This window comes from Monodon monoceros, unplaced genomic scaffold (genome assembly GCF_005190385.1).
Source record: "Monodon monoceros isolate NGI ecotype Baffin Bay Population unplaced genomic scaffold, NGI_Narwhal_1 Super_Scaffold_21, whole genome shotgun sequence".
NCBI classification, from domain to species: Eukaryota; Metazoa; Chordata; class Mammalia; order Artiodactyla; family Monodontidae; genus Monodon; species Monodon monoceros.
In genome coordinates this window covers 44,924,521-44,930,536 of record NW_021703778.1, presented here as the reverse complement: position 1 = coordinate 44,930,536, position 6,016 = coordinate 44,924,521, and the positions used below count along the sequence as shown (strand labels likewise).

General features: G+C 38.6%; 1 non-coding gene across 1 annotated transcript; it reads right to left on the bottom strand.

The window, feature by feature from the left end:
• Positions 1 to 4,995: 4,995 nt before the first annotated feature.
• On the bottom strand, positions 4,996 to 5,101 carry LOC114905286. The gene has a single exon (XR_003796140.1). It is a non-coding gene; the product is annotated as a U6 spliceosomal RNA (small nuclear RNA).
• Between the last annotated feature and the right edge of the window lie 915 nt (positions 5,102 to 6,016).

The following is a 6,016-nucleotide window of genomic DNA, read 5'->3' as shown; positions in this document are numbered from 1 at the left end:
ACACACACACACACACACACACACACACACACACACACACACACACATATCCTATTGGTTCTTTTTCTCTAGAGAATGCTGGTAAGGCACCCAGACTGTGGTCTTGAAATACCATTTCCCACTAAAAATCCCAGTGCTCTTGGGAGAAATGGTTGATTCTAAATCCTCAGTAAGGTAGGTGCACAATGAGTTTCATGCATCTCATCATATCAAATACCAAGAAAACTATCAAAAAGTACTAAGATCATGTCAAAAGGAATCAGAAGCCAACTTAAAGAGACCTCATTGACACTTTGTCTATAAGGATAATAATGGCAATAATTTGAAACATTTAAAACGTTTAAATCCATTGGTTCATAGAGACAAAAAATCTAATTGATCAACATTAGATGTGAATGGATAATGTGAATAAATCTTTATTTTAAAATCTGGTAAATAAAGGGAAAAAAACTTGAATTTCCTTCTTTGAAGTATAAGCTGATGAATAAGGAGAAACATTAAATGTAAAATATTCCTATATTGCGGTCCTAATGAAGTAATGGATCTAGACTTCATTCATCGTTAACATTATATGCCTCTTGATGGCAGAGTATAGCAGCACTATGAAATAGCATCAAAAATCATCAAACCTTATTTTGTTTCTGTCTCAGCCTATCAATAGTAATGCTATCAGCTAGGACTATCTGGGAGCATTCAACTTGGCCCATCGTGAGTCCCCATAGACATTTTGAATGCAGTGGCTGGACCAGCCCTTGTGATTCTTATTCTGATTGCAAGATCCTGCAGACACCTCAGCAGCAGCCATCAGGGAACTTTGAAATGAACAAGATTTATTACTCACAGGTCCTGGAGGGTACACAGCATTCCTGGGGCCATACAACAAGGTCATGGGGGGAGAGAGAGAGAGAGAGGAGAGAGAGAGAGAGAGAGAGAGAGAGAGAGAAAGAGAGCATGGACCTTGAAGTTGTGCCTTTACTGGGGTCAAGGGTGGGGTGCCTAGGGTTTTGTGGGTTCACTATTTATTGGTGAATTTAAACCATAAGAGTGGGAATTAAAGTAGAAGAAAGGAAAAGCAGGGTCACCAAAAAGGTCAGTTATCTAGGTCAGCCAGGACTTTCTGGAAGGAGAACTTCATGGGTGGGGTGGCCTGGCTCCTTACATAGTGGCTAGTTGACAATGTGTTCATTCAAGATGAATGTCTTTGAAATGGATGCCTTTAATGTCAGGCACTTACATTACAATCCAAAAAGCTAATTGTCAGGGCCTTATACTTCAAACTGTATCTGAGAACACCTCTTTCCAATTACTATTTACAGAGAACAGGAGGACAGAGAACATATTAAATGACACCATGGGGATGCAATCATTTAAATTCAGATGATCAGAAGATTTACAGGACAAAAAAATCAGTTTCTTTAACTAATAAATTGAGACAAAAAATACAGATTGGAAACATACAAGCTTAAAAGTGATTTCAGAGATATATTAACAATGAAATATGTGAACTTATTTGGAATCTGATTCAAATTATAAACAAGAATGTTTATTACAAAACAATTAATACTAATATTAATCTTCATCTTGAACTCCCCAGCTTTCTTGTAGTACAAATCAAGGAAATAACTTTTCTTATTTTCAGCTGTACTACCCCACTAAAATATACAGGTTAATTCATATGTTAATGTTGTCTGTTGCAAATTACTTCAGATCTCTTTTTGGGAAAGGCCAGATGTAAATGATTAAGTAAATACTCAAACTGGGGTAGTCATAGGGTACACATATGTTCAGCTTAATAAATCCCTATAAATACTGCCAACAGTTTCCCAGAGTGGATGAACTAATTTACACTTCTACTAGCAAAAATTGGTAGGAGCTAGGGAGAAATGGGAAAAGAAGACATTTGGAGCCCCAGGCCCCAGGAGGATGTGGATTTCAGAACTCCTAGGCAGTGTACATACTTGGTAGTAGCTGGTACTCAGAAGTTTCTCTCAACTGCATGAGTCCCCACAGAGGAGGGAAGACAGAGGAGAACAAGTGACAGCTCACACAGGAGGTGCACCTCAGGACTTAGTTCCTAGTGGTATAAAGAATAGTATATAGCAGAGGTTCTCACCTGGGGGACATTTTGCCTCCCACCAACCCACCCCCCCAAAATTTGACAATATCTAGAGACACTTTTGATTGTCATATTTTGGCAGGATTGGGAGGTACTACAGGCATCTAATTGTCAGAAGCCAGGGATGCTGCTAAACATCACACTGCCACTGCTCTGCATCAAAGAAGTATCCGGCTCCAAATACCAATAGTGCCAAGTTTGAGAAAACGTGCATGTACCCTTGAGGTGCAGAATGAAAAGAGGCACAGGAGAGGCTTCTGGGGCGCTGGTAATGTCAAGTTCCTTGACCTGGGTGCTGGTTTCATAATGCTATTCAATTAGTAAATATTCATCAAACTGCGCACTTGATATATGCACTTTTCTGCATATATATATATATATATATATACACACACACATATATATATCTTAATTTAATAAAAGCAGAGAGTATGTGCCTGACACTGTCGGGTATTTATATTCTTTATTCAAAATCCGTTAATTTGGGTGCTATTATTTCTAATCTAGAAATGAAGAAATTGGGGCTCCAGGAAGATTAGTGTGTTGCCCAGACATACAGTAAATTACCACCATAGTACCCAATCTTGGACTTGAACCTCTCTCTTTCTAGCTCCAGGTCATTGAGATCACCCAAGCCAATAACAATCAAATGTTAATGAAAGGCAGTTGGAGGAAGGGAACTGGTTTTCATTTCGATATAGTCCAAATCTGGGCTCAACCAGCCCTCTGAGTTTTTAAATCCCCCCTTTTAAATTGCCTGTTTCAGGACGTGTAAAATGTTTGCCATCTTTGAGTTAGAGAATTGACAGCTGTAAAAGAGAGAAAGTGAGTGAAACACAGATTAAATAAGGTAACAATTGTATAGTTTATCAGGACATTGAGAGAGACGTGCAATACGATAAGGTTTAAAACTTTTTGAATTTTATTTTATTTTATTTTATACAGCAGGTTCTTATTAGTTATCTATTTTATACATATTAGTGTATAATGGCAACTTTTAGGACCACACGTGCATTGCATTCATGTTCCACAGGACTATGAATAATCGAAATCTAGGCTTAAGTCTAAGGGTTAGGAGAAAAGGGGGCATTAATTATTAAATGCATGAGACACTATTCATTTGGAAATCTTTCACAGGAACAGTCAATATGAATACTTGATAGGAACGGACAGCTTGACCAAGTTACCATTTATAAGAGACACGGGAAAGAGCTGTCAGGAGACCGTATCATTCAAAAGTCAATAGTTCTAAAATGGCTCAGACCTTAGAGCAACCTCCTAACCATGACTCTTTCAAAGTGGTTCATGTAATATCAAGAACTGAAGCACAGGGCTTCCCTGGTGGCGCAGTGGTTGAGAGTCCGCCTGCCGATGCAGGGGACACGGGTTCGTGCCCCGGTCCGGGAGGATCCCACATGCCGCGGAGGGGCTGGGCCCATGAGCCATGGCCGCTGAGCCTGCGCGTCCGGAGCCTGTGCTCCACAACGGGAGAGGCCACAACAGTGAGAGGCCCACGTACCACAAAAAAAAAAAAAAGAATTGAAGCACAGATCAAAACCTTATGCCTAGACAGACCCTGCTAATTATGCAAAACATCTTTGTAATTGACTAAAACTATGATTTCAAAGTGCCTTGAATATAAATGACCATCAATAAATAGTAGCGACTGCGATGATTTTAACAGCCCAGAGTTTTAAAAGCAAATATACTACTATAAATTATGAAGCTTAAACGAGAATATTGAGTGAGAGGGGTTATCTGGGAAAGGTTCTAAGTTCTGTTTGCTATGTAACATCAGTATAGAAGATTCAGTGGTATTTCACAAAGCTCCAATTTTCAGTTTAATTTGCTGGGAAAAAAATACAGACTGATTAGTTGAATCCAATTACTTTTTAAGGCCTTAATAGTGATAAATGCTCCTGGATCTAGTTTAAAAGAAGTGTCTGGTCAGTTGTCTGAAGGGATCAATGTTATGTGCTGACCTGTTTTAGCATCTTTATTAATGCTTTGGAAGAGAAAAGAATATTCAGCACAAACATTTCAGGTAATTTTAAAATGGAATATATATAGTATATATATATACACACACACACACAGTACAGACAATACGAAAACGAAGAAATATTATTTTTATATGATAGGGGCTTTTTTTCTACTCAGAGCATTAAGCCAGGTAGCACTTGCACTTCTAAATTCCCTGGGGAAAAAGATGCTGCACCTGGGGGCATCAGTATACATAGTCAAGGGCAAAAGTTTCAGAGTTTGAGACAACAGGTACCTGTGTCCCTCCCCTAGTAAGTGCAGCTCTGTTAGGGTTATGGCGCTGCATGACCAGAGAACCTGTCCCTGGCCATTGATGTCCGACACTTTCACGGTGCAGTCAGAGGCGGTGCAGCCCACTTCTTCTTCTGTTTTTTTAATCAGAAGCAAGAAAGTTTTATTAATTTCACAATTTCTCAAACCAGAGTATTTCCTAATTAGTATTTCTACCAATTTGGAAATATCCTACTAACTTAAAAACTTACATCAAAAGGAGTTTTTATCTGACTGGTTAATTGCTGCCAGGCACATTAATAGGAAAATATCTCTAGGGTAAAAATTAAAAGAAAGCTTTTTGTAGAATTTTTGAAATATTATCAAAGAAGAATTGAATTGAAATACTGGCACTGGTTTTAATGCCTGGGTATTAGAGCAATACACACAAGAACACATGAAGTCATTATACCTCCTATGCGTGTAGTAGGCACTCAGTACATATGTCATTGTTTTGAAAATTCCTTTGAAAGCCTTTTTCTGTTGTGCAGTATTTCACTATTGCTTAAAAGTTGAAGTCATATTTAACTTATTTTTTTGTTGTTATTTCACAAATGTTATTGTTAAAAACTATGGAACGCTTCACAAATTTGCATGCCATCCTTTCACAGGGGCTGTGCTAATCTCTGTATCATTCCAATTTCAGTACATCAGTCTTTTATTTTTTTAATGTTTTATTTTTTTTAACATCTTTGTTGGAGTATAATTGCTTTACAATGTTGTGTTAGTTTTTGCTGTTTAACAAAGTGAATAAGCTATACGTACACATATATTCTCATATCCCCTCCCTCTTGCATCTCCCTCTCACCTTCCCTAGCCCAACCGTCTAGGTGTTCACAAAGCACTGAGCTGATCTCCCTGTGCTATGAGGCTGCTTCCCACTAGCTATCTATTTTACATTTAGTAGTGTATATATGTCCATGCCACTCTCTCACTTCAACCCAGCTTACCCTTCCCCCTCCCCGTGTCCTGAAGTCCATTCTCTACGTCTGCGTCTCTGTTCCTGTCTTGCCCCTTGGTTCTTCAGAGCCATTTTTTTTTTTTAGATTCCATATATATGTGCTAGCATACGGTATTTGTTTTTCTCTTTCTGACTTACTTCACTCTGTATGACAGACTCCAGGCCCATCCACCTCACTACAAACAACTCAATTTTGTTGCTTTTTATGGCTGAGTAATATTCCATTGTATATATGTGTCACATCTTCTTTATCCATTCAACTGTCGATGGACACTTAGGTTGTTTCCATGTCCTGGCTATTGTAAATAGAGCTGCAATGAACATTGTGGTACACGTCTCTTTTTGAATTATGGTTTTCTCAGGGTATATGCCCAGTAGTGCGATTGCTGGGTCATATGGTAGTTCCAGTTTTCGTTTTTTTAAGAAACCCCCATACTGTTCTCCATAGTGGCTATATCAATTTACATTCCCACCAACAGGGCAAGAGGGTTCCCTTTCTCCACACCCTCTCCAGCATTTATTGTTTGTAGATTTTTTAAAATTTTTTAATTTATTTTTTTATTTTTGGCTGCGTTGGGTCTTCCTTGCTGTGCAAGGGTTTTCTCTAGTTGCGGCGAGTGGGGGCT